This window comes from Malaclemys terrapin, chromosome 14, assembly GCF_027887155.1.
Source record: "Malaclemys terrapin pileata isolate rMalTer1 chromosome 14, rMalTer1.hap1, whole genome shotgun sequence".
Lineage (NCBI taxonomy): Eukaryota > Metazoa > Chordata > Testudines > Emydidae > Malaclemys > Malaclemys terrapin.
The window spans coordinates 27331541-27350989 of record NC_071518.1 but is presented as its reverse complement, the minus strand read 5'-3'; the positions used below and the strand labels follow the sequence as shown (position 1 = coordinate 27350989).

The window sequence follows — 19449 nt, the reverse complement described above, 5'->3', positions numbered from 1 at the left end:
AAACCAGTTTGGCTGCAACCACATTTGAACTCTGTCTGAACATAGTTTGTAAACGCTCCTCGCAAGTGAAAACAAGGCCAGTGTAAATCAATCCACAAATGTGTTTTAAATCTACCAAGAGCTTTGCAACACTAGCATGAAGAAACACAGGATTTCCCCAACCATCCTTTTTAGTACAGTAGAACCTCAGAGTTACTATCACCAGAGTTACAAATTGACCAGTCAACCACACACCTCATTTGGAAACGGAAGTACACAATCAAGCAGCAGCAGGGACACGCACACACACACACAAAAAAGGCAAATACAGTACAGTACTGTGTTAAATATAAACGACTAAAAAATAAAGGGAAAACAGCATTTTACTTCTACATACTAAAGTTTCAAATCTATATTAAGTCAATGTTCAGTTGTAAACTTTTGAAAGAACAACCATAATATTTTGTTCAGAGTTATGAACAATTCCCATTCCTGAGGTGTTCGTAACTCTGAGGTTCTACTGTACATTATCTGTGAATTCCAGTGTAAGTCAATTTACATACCACCACAGAAACTGTCTCACTGGTCATCGTCATACCAGAATCATCCAGCTAATCCCCTCAGTCAGTTCTGTTGGAGGTATCTACCCATACTACCATGGGGTGTTCTAAAAACCTGAGTGAGTTCTGAATACATAAATAATTTAACAGTGTGTAAGCTCTCTGGGGAATGGACCTTTTGTCTGTCCAGCACTATGCACATCTGTGGGACTATAAATAAAAATATTCCATTGAATCTCATTTTGATTTTTCAGATAATTGCATTGTTTTCCACTTCCCTTAGAAGTTTACTTTGGTGCAAACACCACTTCGAGTTAAATATATATATATATTAAATCACAATCTCAGAGTAACTCCTAAATTTAATTATTTTCCAAAATGTAGAAATCTCAACTGCATGCAGGCAAAGAACATTGAAAAAGTGAATGTTACATCCAAACAATGCATTTCATTAACCTGCATCACAATATGAATCAACACATTTGTCACTGCAGTGGGACAAAGATGGAGTTTTTTTTGTTTGTATTATCCTTAGGGGTTGGTTTGGGGTTTTTTTTTTGTTTGTTTTGTTTTGTTTTTTTGCAGCTGTTACTGTGAAAATGCTAAGCAGAGCGCAGTCTAAAAATAAAAAATAAAAATGACTAAATCTGAAACAGGATGCTCATCAGGAACTTGTAAAAAAAGTACAGATCATTTTAAAAAGGCTACACTGAAATATGTTTTACATTTAGTTTCCTGCTGCACAGGCAGAGTTAAACACACAAATCCTTTTATCTGTGAAAAGAACTGGAATTTTGCTGACAATTCTGTTGATGATACTTGAGCCAGAATACAATCCAATTCACTTTCACTTGCTCAGAGTAAACCAAACTTTGCACCCTCGATAATCTGTATGTTATTCCCTGATAACCAGAAACTTCTATGCTCAAACTCTGTTCACTATTTTTTTCTTTATCATCATCTTAATAAAATTTTTAAATCTGTTCTTATCAGTTTAATTTCTGCAGTGCCAGCAGACATAAAACCTTACTTTCGTCACTAAAACATGCAGGTGTGGCTCTGCATACAAAACCGGAGTAAAAAAGGTGTCATTTTACATAGTCACTTCTCACAACAAAGCCACATTTATGCTTCTAGGCTATTCCAAAGACAACCAGTTCTGCCCTTTCATACATCTGCACGACTCCTGTTGACTTCAGTGAGACTGAGGCCATGTCGACAACTAGCGAGCTTACAGCAGCACAGCTGTGCCGATGCGCCGCTGTAAGATAGAGGGGCTACACAAGCAATGTCAGAAGGAGAGAGCTCTCCCGTCGACATAATAAAGCCACTGCCATGAGCGGCAGTAGCTATTTCACAGTGGCGCTTCTATCTGTGTAACTTATGTCACTCAGGGGGGTGGTTTTTTCACACTCCTGAGAGACACAATTTATACGGACAAAAGTGGTAGTGTAGACATGGCCTGACATCAGATGTATAAAAGAGCAGACTTGGGCCCCAAGAGGCCAAACTTAAACAAGTTCGTGAACATCTGAAATTACTTTTAGATCTTGCTGATTTCTGGGGAAAAACTGAATTTCTTCACATCTAGGTTCCACTTTCAGAGAGGAAGAGACACTGTGCTCAGAAATAGCCTCAATTCAGCCATCAGTGGGGGTAGCTGTACCAGTGCTGATCCCAAGATATAGAGCTAAGCATTTACATAGATTCAAGTAAAAAGTACCTGAATCAATCCATGTGATTTTCCTCTTTTAAAGCTGTTTTAAAGAAGAGCTTTCACACTGGAACAAAATTTTCAAATCTATCAAAATTAAACAAATATATGCACCTGTCACATGTTTTTCAACATTTCTCTTTGCATATTTGCTAAATATTAAAGCTGTTGGTATAAACAAACCTTTATTGCTAAGAGATCATTGCTCCTATCTGACCATGCAGTGAAATTTCACTCACTTTCATGGCAATAGACTGAAGCCATTATAAAATAAGGCTAAAGTGCAAAACCAGGCAGGCATTTTATTAGGCTAGAAACAATCTTGTAAACCAAATCCCAGATCCAAACTCTCCCTCAACCTGAGGAAATTCAGGCTGGATCCGTGTTTTGCTGTTAGGACACATTTCTTATTAAACCCCATCTAACTTCAACTGCAGCAATGGATGGTGGGAGAGAGAGACAGAGACACACACACACACAACCCGCCAACTATTCTCTCTGTATAAATGTTTTTCTCTTCTCACTGCCTCTAACTCAAGTTTGCTTCAGCATGAAAGTCCTCCTTTAGGGCCTGATCCTGTGAGCTGTTAGCTCACTCTGTACAAGGTGCTTAGTGCCCTCCACTCCAATTGACTGCAGAAGGAGTTAACTATGTTTGGCGCCTTGCATGAAGCATTCAACATCTTGAAGAATCAGGACCATAAGGCCTCACCAGAGCCAACTGAAGTCAATGGAAAGGCTCTCATTGTCTTCAGTGGGCTTTGGATCCAGCCCTCCGACTTCTGCATACCTGTATCCACTATCCAGTCTTTTGTGGTTTACTTTGCCATTGTATTGGAATTATTTTTTTCTTCATCATGTAGGTTATATGGATGGAAAACTGTATGTCTGAGTTAAAATGAGTCATCAGTAGGTGGGGTCTGATCATTCACCAAAGTTCTTTGAAAATAAGCCTCCAGCATCACTAAAATGAATTCCATATAAAAGCAAAACTAACGATAATTTGGACATGATAAACTCCCAGCATCCAGCAAATACAGTGCAAAGGAAGACCATGAGTTGCTAAATACCATTACAATAAACCCTTGAACTGGTTTAAAAAAAAAAAAAACAGATTAAAATCACTACCAATATAGTCATCAGTCACACGTAGTCTCCTTCCAAGTTTATCTGCCTATCTTAGGCATTTATGATAAGGCTACTCCTGATACACGTCATATACTTTAAGACTTCCCAGCTTAATCAAAGTCGCTTTTACAAAACCCTCTTTACATTACTTCTATTGCTATTAGATGCAAAGCCCTTGGCTCTGAACACCAGCCTTTTATAAAGGGAGTATTATGAACAGGAATTTATTACTTTATTAATTAAGTGTCTCAGAGAAATAAAGAGTGTTTTATGGTGCATTGGATGATTCCTTCACTCTTGGTAAATTCTTGACTGTCCCGTGGTGACTCACACACCTGCAAAAGGCTGTTGATACATGTCTGTCTCATTAGCACTTTCTGCTATTCCAATGATGCCACAACATATTGCCAAGAGACATCTGGCAGGTTTCCTGACAATACAATGTCGCTGAGGAAACGCTAACAACATGCCTCGTTTAGTCAACCACGTTTCAGTTTATTTACACTTCCAATGAGTGGAAAAAAGTCTGACGTTTTGGTGTGCATGAAAGTGTTCTTGTTCTTATGTGGCTGCTGATTCAGTTTGCTATGCTGTTTGACCCTTTGTACTCTTTCACACACTTAAGCCCTGTTTCTGACCCCAACACACACACTTCTTTTGGCCTGTCATTTGTCCCGAGAGACTTTTTCTGTAAAGTCTTAAGAAACTTAGGCAAGCCAGTTTAGGGGATATTTTTTCAGTAAATTTGTAACAAGTACACTGTATGGTAGATATTTCAAGCCACATCCCAGAGGGACCAGGCTTTCCACTGGCCTTCTGCATAGTAGCATGAAAAAATCCTTCTTTCACCCACCACTTTGGCTGAGGAGCAGCAGTGGAGGTACTTTAAAGCCAATTCTTCAGTCCTAGGCATGCAACAGCCCCCTGCTGTTGGTATGCTCCCACTCCAAAGGAGTGAATCTCCAGTAGATTCATGACGGAATAGATCCATCAAGGCAGATGTCCCTACACACCACCACCAAATGCCCTTAATTTCCAGGCACACCCTCTGCCAGCTCCTGCCCACTCTTCCTGCAGTAGAACCACACGAGTTTGGCTGGGTTATACAGCAGGGTAACAAGACTTGATGCCTTGACGTGTTCAATGTATCTAGATGCATAGGAAAAGATTCAATGTTGTCCTATTCAATTATTGACAAAGCCATGATCTGATTCCCTAACAGAAAGTGTTATAATCTTGCAAATTAGAAAACTCTGGCTTGTACAATTCACATCCTAACCGGCAGTTAGCTACATTGCTCTTGTAACAGAAAATGATACAAGGCCCTGTATTACTTTTTAGCAAAAAGGAATACATAGATTAGTGAGAATGAATACATAGCAAGGTCAACTTCAGATGCAGCTTCAGCAACTCGTTAGTAGAAGGGTACAGAAAGCTGCTTAACTATGACCAGCAAATATACCCTATAAACCTCCAGCGTATGGAAACTTCAGTGCAATATTGATTCTTCATTGCCAGGAGTATGTTCAGTCAGGTTCACAGGAACAACTAGTTCCTATCTGTTATTTAACTGTTTCATTATAATTTTGGTGGCCTTTGTTATTTTTACCCAGAATCTGCCATTTACTCATGTAAGAAAAGAAAGTGGGCTAAATGCCACAAAGTGTGTTTGATCCTCATTTCTAGTTACAGAATAATAATTACATTTATCCTGAAATGCCTTACAGCTACTCATAGGTACACATAGTAGTAATGAAACAGTCATCTCTTGACTCGGGGGACAGCAACCAGTGCACGGTAGCATGAGAAGGGAAGAGTTTTTGCCATTGATCCTGAAGGAAACAGTATCTTGAATCAGGTTGCTTTTTGTTTGTTTGAAAGCACTGAAAAACCCACGCACAGAAAACTATTAGGATTCCAACATAATCCAGTGATACTGCAATCCAATTGTCATAGGCCAACTATTATGGAAGAGAATGTTTGGTTTATATTAAAACTATTGAAAACAAAGGAGGTTTCTGTTTGAAGGATACCCTGCAATATAAACACACATCTTAACTCCATTACCAAGCTATGAGACAGAGCAATCCCTGTGGACAGGGCACGAACTGAGGGTTGGGAGATCCAAGTTCTAATCCTGACTTTGCCATTCATCACTGCATGTGTGTGGGCAAGTTACTTAACTTTTTATGCCAGAAATGAGATGATACTTGCCTTGGTAATCATCTACACATGAAAAGTGTTAGAAATATTATTGAACAAAACAATTATACCAATCACACATCTGTGTGTTCATCAGGCATATTAGTATATATTCAATGTGCCTATATCATCGCCCAGAGGCCCCAATCGGTGCTCTTACAACCACATACTTAGAGCCCTACCAAATTCATGGACCATTTTGGACAATTTCATGATCATCGGATTTTGAAAATTGTAAATTTCATTATTTCAGCTATTTAAATCTGAAAATTCACAGTGTTTTAATTCTAGGGATCCTGACCCATAGAGGAATTGTGTGTGGGGGCAGGGGTTTGCAAAGTTATTGTGTGTGGGGGGGGGTTGCGGTACTGCTACCCTTACTTCTGCGCTGCTGCTGGTGGTGATGCAGCCTTCAGAGCTGGGCAGCCGGAGAGTGGTGGCTACTGACTGAGGGACCAACTCTGCAGACAGCAGCGCAGAAATAAGGGTGGCATGGTATGGTATTACCACCCTTACTTTTGCGCAGCTGCTGGCAGGGCACTGCCTTCAGAGTTGGGTGCCTGGACAACAGCTGCTGCTCTCCAGCCACCCAGATCTGAAGGTAGCACAGAAGTAAGGGTGGCAATACTGTGACCCCCCTAAATTAACCTTGTGACCCCCTGAAACTCCCTTTTGGGTCAGGACCCCCAATTTGAGAAACATTGGTCTCTCCTGTGAAATCTGTATAGTATAGGGTAAAATCTCACAGAAGACCAGATTTCATGGGGGAAGACCAGATTGCACGGTCTGTGACCTGTTTTTCATGGCCAAGAATTTGGTAGGGCCCTACACATAAGAGAGTCTATATTCTGAAGAGCTTTCTGTTCAATTTAAGGCAATGCAACAAGTGGGCTTAGTAAGGCCAGGTCTACACTACAAACATATCAGTATAACTACGTCGTTTAGGCACGTGAAAAATCCATGCCTCGGAGCGATGCAGTTATACCAACCTACCCCTGGTGCGGACACAAGCTCTCCCATTGGCATAGCAGAATCTTCACTAACGCACTACAGAGGTGCAGCTGCCGCTTTTTATGTGTAGACCTGCCCAAAAAGATAGGAGCTAGGAGAAAGGCCACAGCAATGTGTACATAGTCACAGGTTCCTAAGTTATCTACACGGTTTGTAGTTTTGAGTCCATTTTTTTAAAGGTGTAAACAAACAAAAATATTAATCATAACAGTAATGCCTACTTGCCACATGCATCCAACCAGTATCAGTTGGTTATTTTCTATAATTCTACTGTGATACATATGGTAACACTGCTATTATTTTCCATTTACGTTTCATATGTTCCAAAAACATAGGAAACATGCCCCTCTCCAAACGTTTTGGGAAGTACCTCTTTTGGAACTCTTCAATGACAGAAAAGTACAAGTTCCCACATGGAACTTTAACAATGAACTTCCAAACTGATCAAGAAATTAACCACAATGACCCAGTAAGCATGGGGGGGAAGCTCTTTTCTTTTAGCTAAAGCACCAAGAGACTGAAAATCAACTAAGAACTGCCACAAGCACCAAGCCTGATCACAAAGACTTTCACAGCATTTTATCAATCAGAAGAGAGTTTATTTTTGTACTTTATTTACCGATAAAGGCCCTGATCCTCCAATATACTCCCCAGTGATTTCAATGGGGCTCTGCATAGGCAGAGGTTTCTGTCTATACACAGGTCACTGCAGAATCAGGACTACAATTTCATATTTTCATTTATACCTCAGGTATGTTAAACCACGTACATTTTAAATTTCAATAAAGGAAATTTACTCCTCAAATTCAACAAAACAACTGATAACACTATAGTCAACCCTAATAAAATTTCAATCAAAAAGCCACTCACCTAAATTATACGGTTCAACAGCTCAACCTTTTATGTTACATAAGAGAAAATATGCACAATATTTAAAATATCAGTTTTAGTGTACACTGCACAGACAAGTTGAAGTTGTGCCACTTTAAAAAAAAATTGAATACTTAGGATAATACTAATAAATTGTGAAGCTCACCAAGAACTTTCACTGGATTGTGACTCAAAAATTGTTTTTTTAAACAATTTAACTTTGAAGTTAAATTCCATCTGAATACAGTCCATCAGCATAAGTCATAACTTGCACTGGCAGCTGCCTGGATCTGCAAAACATTGCATAAAGGATTCTGACATTCAATAGATGAGTGCTTGTAACGTCTTTACGTCAATTCCCCACATACTTCAGAGTCAGTGTACATCAAATTGTTCACCTGGCTACTTAAAGCTCCATTCTTCGCAAGCTGACAGTTGGAAAGAAGATAAACAATATATCTGAAGATGAAGTTCAAAATACAGATATATTCCTAATAAAGTCCCCAATCACACAGAGACTTGCATGCATGCTTAGTTTGGACACATCAAGTCAATGAGACTATTCACTGAGTGCAAAGTGAAGCAGTACATAAGTCTTCACAGTATTGGATCTAAAATCTACAAAAATATCCAAACTTAATACAGATTTTTAACGCTTTCCTGAAGAAGAAGAAAAAAAAGACTCCTACAATATGATTACTAAGCCATAAGATCAGTAACTTCAAGTATGATAAAGATTTAATATCTTCAGTATCACTTGTATGCACAGGAAAAGCTACAATGGTGCATTTTTAAAAGTATGTTGCTACATATCTTCCATTAAGATCCCTATTGAGTAGTTTTGAAATACTCAAAATGTTTCCTCTTTTTTCCTATTTCAAACAGTAAAATGTATGTATCAGTGAACACTAGATTTTGGGGTTTTGTGGAGGTATTACTTACAAATTACTCTGTTTCTGAAAATGTATTAAGCTGAGGATGAAAATGCACTTCCTGATTTTAATATTTTATGATCTGATTTGACTAACAGGCAAAAATATACAAGCTTATCAGCTGTAATATCCTGTCAACCTACCAAATAATCATCTTGAATCTTTGCAGCTTTTCTCTCTTTTAAAAAACAAAACCTTTGTTTCTTTTATTAATATTTACTGTCCACCACTTATAATCCCTGAAAGAAACACTCAGTTTTTTAAATGAAATATACTGTGGTTCAGACGTTTAAAGAGACTTTCCTGAAGAACTTTAGTAATGACTGGGCACCTTCTCCAGGAAGGATAGGAGGATAGTAAAGCTGGTTTAGATCAATGAGAGTCCAGTCCTCATGTGACTTCAAATGGGACTACTCATTAAGGGGCAGATTCTAATATCTTAACCCATGTTAAAAAGTGTACCACACTGAAGTCCATGGAACAATTCATGAAGTAAGGTGCAATGAGTGATAGTACAGGTATCAAAATCCTGTTCTAAATAATAGTAGCAGTATTAAGCATTATGTGTGGAAGTAAAGGTGTGCTGAATCAGAACCATAAACTGGGATTTTCAGAAGAAGCTTCAAGGAATTGTACCTCTGAAAATCCTACCCATTGCATCTCTACTCATGTTCTCTCCCTTGGATCCACATCCCCATGTGGATAGAAAAATAACCCACCTTTGGAAAACCTTGCTCCATGTCAACCCAGAATGAAGCATCAGGATTGTATCAAGTGTTATGTCTCCACAATAACCAAACTATTTTCAATGCTAGTTAAGGAGAGCCAGAAAATACCCATAGCTGGTATGCAGTGCTTCTCATATACACCTCTACCCCGATATAACGCGACCCGATATAGCACGAATTCGGATATAACGCGGTAAAGCAGTGCTCCGGGGGGGGGGACAGGGCTGCACACACTGGTGGATCAAAACAAGTTCGACATAACATGGTTTCATCTATAATGCGGTAAGATTTTTTGACTCCGGAGGACAGCATTTTATCAGGGTAGAGGTGTACAGGACCTTTCATTTTCAGTTTTAATTTTATTTATTTTTTCCCAGGGATTTATCAGTGTTTATTACCACCACAACAAACACAGGTAAAAATCAGTGCAAAAAACTATTAATAATTTTTCTGGATCAATATTAGGATTTATTTTGGTGGACGGAAAGATGGGGGGGGGGGGGAAGTATTCAGTAGATTAATGCGCTGAATTCTGTTAATCAATGTGGTTTGCAGCAGAACTAAAACAGAACTCAAAACACAATGCCACCTCTGAGTTTAAGAAAACGATATCTCTCTAATCCCCAAATAAAACTTTTCATTTGAATAAACAGTTTAGACACAGAACTATTAGCCTATAAATATTTACATGTAATAATTGGGTCACACCATTTGTAGTGCATACACTCAAATTCATCCTTCTCTCCTGTTTTTGTTTTTTTTAAACTTTTGAATACTTCCTTGAGTTCTGAAACATATTCTGATATATATTTTCATTTTCTTCCCATTTTAGTGTGTCAAATCTTTAAATCTTTATCTGCTAACAGCTTGAAATGTGCACGTGGTGGGTGTGAGATTCATCGGTACATTCAGATGCACACGCACTTCAGAGTTTGCGTGCCTGTTTGATCATTATGTGTATCTTCTAGACTAATACATAGCCTTACTTCAACAGGCAGCTTTGCATATACACACACAGCCTAATGTATTATCATAATACATAAATCTAGGGCCTTACCAAACGCAAAGTCCATTTGGGTCAATTTCACAGTCCTAGAATTTTAAAAATAGTAAATTTTAGCTCTTTAAATCTGAGGTTTCACGGTGTTGTAATTGTAGGGGTCCTGACCCATAAAGGAGTTGGGTGGGGGTGTTGCAAGGTTATTATAGGGGAGGTTGCGGTACTGATACCCTTACTTCTGAGCTGCTGCTGGTGGCGCTGCCTTCAGAGCTGGGCAACTGGAGAGTGGCAGCTGCTGGCCAGGATCCCAGCTCTGAAGGCATAGCCGCCACCAGCAGCAGCGCAGAAGTAAGGGTGGCATGGTATGGTATTGCCACCCATACTTTTGCGCTGCTGCCTGCAGAGCTGGGCCTTCAATCAGCAGCCACCGCTCTTTGGCCACCCAGCTCTGAAGGCAGTGCAGAAGTAAGGGCGGCAATACTGTAATCCCCCTAAAATAACCTTGTGACCCTCTGCAACTCCCTTTTGGGTCAGGACCCCCCAATTTGAGAAACTGGTATCCCCAGTGAAATCTATATAGCATAGGGTAAAAGCACACAAGAGACCAGATTTCACTGGGGCCGGGGGGAGGGAGGGTTAACAGGTTTCACGGTCTGTGACGCGTTTTCATGGTCATGAATTTGGTAGGGCCCTACATTATCTCATGCAATGTACTGTAATTTCCTAATAAAACAAGTTTTTTGTATATATTTGAATGATACAAAAGTGAAGTGAAAAACTAATAATACTTTTTGTAAAACCCAGGATTTTTTTTTTAAATTGTTTAATCTGCAAACGCAAAGGCTTACTTCTATACCCCCGTCACTCTTTAATCAGTCTACATGCTTGTGCAGCACAGACAGCCCTTGATATTCTGAAAAGCAAATGACAACAAAAGAAACCTGTGTCTCCATTATTGATTTATTTATAATTTCATATCCCTGCCCAGTGGCAGGTACCTGAGCACCTATAATCAATAAAACAATCTTTTTAAAAATAAAATCAGAGTAAAAATACAAGCATTTACATCTAAAAGCTCCACAATAGACTTTCAACATAAAAGTTCCCTAGGTGCTTAGTGAAGTCTGACATGCATTATATAGATATACATGTTATATACATATATGTTATATTATATAAATCCAAAACACCAAGCGAGCAAACAAACAAAAACACATTCCCAACTACAAAAGGGACTGACTGGCTTTCTAAAAGAAATGTTGCAGCTCAGCCAGAAGTATGCAACTGACAAAGGAATAACGGAGTGAAATGCCATGGCCTGTGTTATATAGGTCAGACCAGATGATCATAATAGTCCTATCTATTATATTATTCCTCAATCAAAGATGTAACTCAAGAAATAAATCTGTAGCCAGGCAGAGTGGGAGGCCCCAGGATTTTCTGTAATTCCCAAAGATATAGTATCTTTTTTGATGAACGTACGACTCCCAGTCACACAAACATATGTATTAAGTGGAGACACTGCTGTCTGTTTTCTATTTAGGCTAGTATTTAAACTAATTATCTCCAAATTATCACCTGCTCTTTCACTTAGCACAAGCCATGTGGGTGTCGATATGCCCATAATTCAGTCCCTAAGTATCTTTCTTGTTTTCTTTTAATCCCATTGTCGTTAGCTTCACTAGAAACTAGGGCTCTCAAGCGATTAAACAAATTAATCATGTGATTAATCTGCTATTAAACAATAATAGAATACCATTTATTTAAATATTTTTGGATGTTTTCCACATTTTTAAATATAATTGATTTCAATTATAACACAGAATACAAAGTGTATAATGCTCACTATTTTTTTTATTACAAATATTTGCATTGTAAAAAAGAAACAGTATTTCAATTCACTTAATACAAGTATTGTAGTGCAACTTCTTTATCATGAAAGTTGAACTTACAAATGTAGAATTATGTACAAATAACTGCGTTCAAAAATAAAACAATGTAAAACGTTAGAGCCTGCAAGTCCACTCAGTCCTACTTTCTGTGCAGCCAATCGCTCAGACAAACAAGTTTGTTTACATTTGCAGTAGACAATGCTGCCTGCCTCTTATTTACAATGTCACCTGAAAGTGAGAACAGGCGTTCACATGGCACTGTTTTAACTGGCGTTGGAAGATATTTATGTGCCATATGCGCTAAAGATTCACATGTCTCGTCATGCTTCAACCGCCATTCCAGAGGACATGCTGGTGATCGGTTTTGCTCGATGACGATCCAAAGCAGTGCAGACCAAGGCATGTTCATTTTCATCATCTGAGTCAGATGCCATCAGCAAAAGGTTGATTTTCTTTTTTGGTGGTTAGTTTTCATAGTTTCCACATTGGAGTGTTGCTCTTTTAAGACTTCTGAAAGGATGCTCGACAGGGAGAGTAGCAACATACGGACCCTGGACTTCAGAAAAGCAGACTTAGACTCCCTTATGGAGCTGATGGGCAGGATCCCCTGGGAGGCTAATATGAGGGGGCAAGGAGTCCAGGAGAGCTGGCTGTATTTTAAAGAAGCCTTATTGAGAGCGCAGGAACAAACCATCCTGATGTGCAGAAAGAATAGCAGATATGGGAGGCGACGAGCTTGGCTTAACAGTGAAATCTTCGGTGAGCTTAAACTCAAAAAGGAAGTTGACAAGAAGTGGAAATTTGGACAGATGACTAGGAAGGAGTATAAAAATATGGCTAGAGCAGACAGGGGTATAATCAGGAAGGCCAAAGCACAATTGGAGCTAGCAAGGGATGTAAAGGGTAACAAGAATGGTTTCTACAGGTATGTTAGCAATAAGGAGGAGGACAGGGAAAGTGTGGGCCCCTTACTGAATGCGGGAGGCAACATAGTGACAGAAGATGTGGAAAAAGCTGAAGTACTCAATGCTTTTTTTTGCCTCAGTCTTCACAGACTAGGTCAGCTCCCAGACTGCTGCATTGGGCAACACAGTCCATGAGTCCAGATCTAATGCATCCAAGGGTGCTGAGGGAGTTGGCTGGTGTGATTGCAGAGCCATTGGCCATTATCTCTGAAAATTCGTGGTGATCGGGGGGGAGGTCCAGGACAATTGGAAAAAGGCAAATATAGTCCCCATATTTTAAAAAGGGAAGAAAGAGAACCCAAGGAACTACAGACCAGTCAGCCTCACTTCGATCCCTGGCAAAATCATGGAGCAGGTGCTCAAGGAATCCATTTTGAAGCACTTGGAGAAGAGGAAGGTGATCAGGAACTGTCAACATGGATTCACCAAGGGCAAATCATGCCTGACCAACCTGATTGCCTTCTATGATGAGATAACGGGCTCTGTGGATATGGGGAAAGCAGTGGATAGGATATATCTTGACTTTAGCAAAGCTTTTGATACCGTCTTCCAAAGTATTCTTGCCAGCAAGTTAAAAAAGTATGGATTGGATGAATGGACTGTAAGGTGGATAAAAAGCTGGCTAGATTGTCGGGCTTAACAGATAGTGATCAATGGCTCGATGTCTAATTGGCAGCCGGTATCAAGCGGAGTGCCCCAGGGGTCAGTCCTGGGGCCGGTTTTGTTCAACATCTTTATTAATGATCTGGATGATGGGATTAATTGCACCCTCAGCAAGTTCGCAGATGACACTAAACTGGGGGGGAGAGGTAGATACGCTGAAAAGTAGGGATAGGATTCAGAGTGACCAAGACAAATTGGAGGATTGGGCCAAAAGAAATCTAACAAGGTTCAACAAGGACAAGTGCAGAGTCCTGCACTTAGGAAGGAAGAATCCCATGCACCGCTTCAGGCTGGGGACCGACTGGATAAGCAGCAATTGTGCAGAAAAGGACCTGGGGATTACAATGGATGAGAAGCTGGATATGAGTCAGCAGTATACCAAGAAGGCCAACGGCATATTGGTCTGCATTAGTAGCAGCATTGCCAGCAGATTGAGGGAAGTGATTATTCCCCTCTATTCGGCACTGGTGAGGTCACAACTGGAGTATTGCATCGTTTTGGTACCCCCATTACAGAAGGGATGTGGGGAAATGGGAGAGAGTCCAGCAGAGGGCAATGAAAATGATTAGGGTGCTAGGGCACATGACTTATGAGGAGAGGCTGAGGGAACTGGGGTTATTTAGTCTGAAGAAGAGAAGAGTGAGGGAGGAATTGATAGCAGCCTTTAACTACCTGAAAGGGGGTTCCAAAGAGGATGGAGCTAGGCTGTTCTCAGTGGTACCTGATGACAGAACAAGGAGCAATGGTCTCAAGTTGCAGTGTGGGAGGTCTAGGTTGGGTATTAGGAAACACTACTTCACTAGGAGGGTGGTGAAGCACTGGAATGGGTTACCTAGGGAGGTGGTGGAATCTCCATCCTTAGAGGTTTTTAAGGCCCAGCTTAACAAAGCCCTGGCTGGGATGATTTAGTTGGTGTTGGTCCTGCTTTGAGCAGGGGATTGGATAGATGACCTCCTGAGGTCTCTTCCAACCCTAATATTCTATGATTCTATGACACCTCATCCCTCTCAGATTTTGGAAGGCACTTCAGATTCTTAAACCTTGGGTCGAGTGCTGTAGCTATCTTTAGAAATCTCACATTGGTACCTTTTTCTGCATTTTGTCAAATCTGCAGTGAAAGTGTTCTTAAATCTCATCTGAGATTGCTATAACATGAAATATATGGCAGAATTGGGGTAAAACAGAGCAGGAGGCATACAATTCTCCCCCAAGGATTTCAAGCACAAATTTAATTAACTTTTTTTTTTTAAATGAGCGTCTCAGCATGGAAGCATGTCCTCTGGAATGGTGGCCGAAACCTGAAGGGGCATACGAATGTTTAGCATATCTGGCACATAAATACCTTGCAATGCTGGCTACAAAAGTGCCATGTGAATGTCTGTTCTCACTTTCAAGTGACATTGTAAATAAGATGAAGGCAGCATTATCTCCTGCAAATGTAAACAAACTTGTTTGTCTTAGCAATTGGCTGCACAGGAAGTAGGACTGAGTGGACTGGTAGTCTCTAAAGTTTTACATTGTTTTGTTTTTGAGTGCAGTTATGTAACAAAAAAATCCTACATTTGTAAACTGCACTTTCACGACAAAGAAATTGCACTACAGTACTTGTATGAGATGAATTGAAAAATACCATTTCTTTTATCATTTTTACAGTGCAAATATTTGTAATAAGAATAATATAAAGTGAGCACTGTGCACTTTGTATTTTGTATTGTAATTGAAATCAATATATTTGAAAATGTAGAAAAACATCCAAAATATTTAATAAATGTCAATTGGTATTCTATTGTTTAACAGTGCGATTAAAACTGCTAATAATCGCAATTATTTTTTTAAGTTAATCGAGTTGAGTTAACAGTGATTAATCAACGGCCCTACTAGGAACAATTTTAAAAATGCAATGACTGTTTTACAAGAATGCCCACGGGATCCTGATTTCTGTTATCAGTAGCCTCTGGCATCCTACATGACATACAGTGGTAACCATTAAAAGTCAACTTTAACTTACTATAACCAGACAGTCACATTCTGGACATCACTATTATTTGCTATACAATGAAATATTGCAGTATCACACATGGCGATTGTTGGCCCCTGTTGACTTGAATGGCAACCATTGCAAAGTAAATAACTTCAAAACCTAAGCACTTGTGTCACCACACACACAAAGTGTAATCCATCATGGGTTTTAACAGCAGACATAATACCAATCTAATCTTTTGATTAAAGGAGATGGAAAGTGCAAATAAAAAGTTCATAAGCCAATACTCTTAAATTAGGATGCCTTAATTAAAAGGCATTTTGATTTTGGACATAATTAAAACCTTTTAGAAAGTCTCTTTTCTCTTTCTCAGTACTTGCGTTATTAAAACATAAATAAGAATATTACAATATTGTCAGTGTCTACCTATCTTCAAAAGATATTTTATTAAATAGCTGTAGGTCTTTTAAATTTGTATTTTGGTGCTGGCCTCAAGTGCATGTACCCTCTTTAGAGTTGACTTCAGTATTTTGAAATACAGAACAGGGTATTAAGACTGCTAGTCTGTGTGTGTATACACAATAAGACTTTGGTTATTTCTCTTTCTAATCAATGATCTTCAAAATGCTTGCTTGTCTTCCAGCGTCCCTGTTACAAGACAGGACACTTTTTTCCTGTAACGAATCATAATCACAAAACACTGTCTAAATGTTTTTACTATTTACGTCTGACTTGAAAACAGCAGATTCTTCCTTACTGAGCCAAATTCAAATACTGTAGTTAGTATTTACTTTAAAACAGTTCAAAACTGCTTTCAAGTGTATTTTCCAATGGTCAGCACTCCTGTTGACCAAGTCCTGGTTTCTTCAGTAGATTCTAAATTACTTCCAAAGACCATAGAGTTGTAGAGAGACTTACTTATGAAATAAGCATTAGGCTTGATAGATTCTGGAGAGATCCCTGTCTTCAGTGTTAACGATATGACATTACAAAATGTAGTACTTGATTTATTTCAAACAAATAAAAAGTACCAATAATAGAGTTTGATTGCCATGGTAACCTTTTGGAATGTTTTTATCCTGTTATTAAGCTGAAGTTGTCATATAAGTCTCCATAGTGTAAAACTTTCCCACTGAAATTAGAAGTGAATCACAGATATATGATTCTTTTGGCCTACCAATCATTGACCAATCTCTTTAGAAATGTTTGCAAGTTTTCTCTGATTTCCTAATACCCCTTTCAGTGATGTGTCAAGCCACATTATGAAGAAATATTAGAAAAAGGCATCCAAAACACTCCAGTACTGTTAAGACAACTTCCTGACTTTATGTTGTTCTGCGGTGCAAAAGACAAGGCCAGTAAGTTATGTTTTCAATCATCTGGCCTGTGTAAACAAGGAACAATCATCAACCCCTGAGTTTACCAGATCTCCTCACATCTACAAAAGCAAGGCATTTTTATTATCAGAAGCATGTAGGCTTTTTGATTGCTATAGCTTGTAAAATGTAATTACATCCTTTCAAGAAGACTACTTTTAATGGAAAGTCATTTATGCCTTAAATGAGTCATCATTAACTAAGGCCCTGATCCTGCAAAGATTTACAAAGCTGTTTAGCTTCACACACTGCAAGCAGTTTCAATAGGACTACTCACAATACAATCAAGTTAAGCACATGTGTAAATCTTTGTAGAAAGTAGTTTGTAGAACTACCTGCCATAGATTTCAGTATCTCCATTCAGTTAACAAACACACATTGAGCAGGACCAAAAGGTTCTATATCTTCAGTGTTTTATTAGAACTTCCTGACCCAAGTAAGATTTACCAGCTAGGCCATAACTTCCACTCTCAGCTGCTAATATTGTTTGTCTGCTGCTGTCCTCTTCTACAGAGAAAGGCCCATCAATCACTTATTATGGATTGAGAATTTCTACCCTTAAGAAAATACTTAAACACACAGGACAACTTCTGCTCTCCAGTATACACATAAAACTCCCACTGACTTCAATGAAAGTTTTGCACGCATATTGGAACATATGATCTGGCTCACTCAATTTTTCTGTTCTCAATCATACTTTGCCACATATTTTTGTCACAATTGGTTTTACTATAATTTGCTACCATCAAGTGCATCAACTTCAGAAACAGGTTCTGGCAAGTCTTACATCATCTCTATTCAGCTTCCTTGGGTGCAGTTTGTCTGCTATTTGTCATACAGTGAGACATCTTGACTCACTAACTTCCATGTATGCCTGGGTTACTGTAAAGCTATAAGTTGTTTTAAAATATTTTACATGTTGGTCATTACCACTTTTAGATCTTTAAACTGTATGAAATTCAAAGGGATTCTGACATAGGTCAGCTAAAAATCTTATTTCTAGGGCCTTGATACTACAAACACTTACACACTTGCTTAACTTTACTCCCATTGAGGGAATACTCAGCATAGTAAAATTAGGCCTGGGTGTGTTTGAAGAACCAGGGCCTAGAACTGGAAGACTTGTATTTAACATTTGGGGAACAGGATAATGGAAGAAACTAGACAAATACACACACAGCTGTCTCAAATTGAACTTGCTTTAGAGAGAAGCTGACTTTCAGTCCAACTAGCAACTGGCCCTATGACCCAAAATTAACTTCTATTCCCCAGGATGAATAAATAGAAAATATGACAGGGGGAGGGGGCCGGTAAAGAGAGGAAACACACAGCTCCACACTGAACAGATCAGAGCACCGGTTAGCTCTGGGGGATATTAAAAAAAACCCTTTCGCCTTCCCTTTCAGCGGCTCCAGCCCGACGGTGCGACAACCCCCTTTCCATGAGCTGGCCCAACCTAGGGATCAGTGGCCAGGAGCCGGCTTGCCGGACCAGCAGCGGGGCGCTGTGAAAGGACGGGGTCCAGCCCGGTCCCGTCCCCTCCCCGGTGCAGCTCACGCCCCAAGGCGCGCCAGGGGAGCGGAGCAGGGGCCGGCTTGCGGGACCAGCAGCGGGGCGCTGTGAAAGGGCAGAGTCCCCCGGGGGAGTTCACGCGCCAGGGGAGCGGGGCAGGGGCCGGCTTGCGGGACCAGCAGCGGGGCGCTGTGAAAGGGCAGGGTCCCCCGGGGGTGCGGACCAGGGGCCGGCTTGCGGGACCAGCAGCGGGGCGCTGTGAAAGGGCAGGGTCCCCCGGGGGTGCGGACCAGGGGCCGGCTTGCGGGACCAGCAGCGGGGCGCTGTGAAAGGGCAGGGTCCCCCGGGGGAGCTCACTTGCCAGGGGAGCAGGGTAGGGGGCAGCTGCCCCGGGCTGAGCGGAGCCAGGCGCTTGAGGGAGGAAGCGAGTGTGGCGGGTTGCTCCGGAGCCTGCCCTTCGCTCTCCTGCCCACGAAAGCGGCAGGGCGCTGCCGCCCGGCGAGCCCGCGTCCGCCCAGCCGGCCCGCGCGGAGCGGAGCGGAGCCCCTGGGCCGGGCAGCAGCGCGGCTGGGGACCCGGGAGCCCCTTCCCGCCGGCCACTCACCTGCTGCGGCGGGTCGCGCCTCCCGTCTCGCTCCGGGGAGTCTCCTGGGTGAGCCGCGGCTCCCCGGGGCGGAAAAGCGCCGCGAGCTCCCTGCCCCCTAGCGGCGCCGCCTCCAGACAGGTGAGCGCGGCGCGGGGCGGCCCTGGGCCGGGCTGGGCAAGGGGGCTCGTTGCTCCCGGGGGCGGGCCGGAGCGGGGCACGGGGGAGGCGGGCGCCCGGTGCCGTGCGAAGAGCAGCAGGAGTCCCTGGGTGGGCGAGGGGGGCGCAGGACCCCGGGAACCTGCCCGGGGGGCTGGAGGAGAGAGAGGAGGTGGCGCCAGCAGGGGTGCGGG

General features: G+C 41.1%; 1 protein-coding gene across 1 annotated transcript in view; it reads right to left on the bottom strand.

Annotated features, from left to right (window-relative positions):
• The window catches only part of ADCY7 (adenylate cyclase 7), a 121914-nt gene extending 102683 nt beyond the window's left edge, over positions 1-19231 (bottom strand). The window contains exon 1 of the mRNA XM_054048816.1: positions 19118-19231. The gene's annotated coding sequence lies outside the window, so the exon portion shown is untranslated. The remainder of the gene's footprint in view (positions 1-19117) is intronic.
• Positions 19232-19449: the final 218 nt, after the last annotated feature.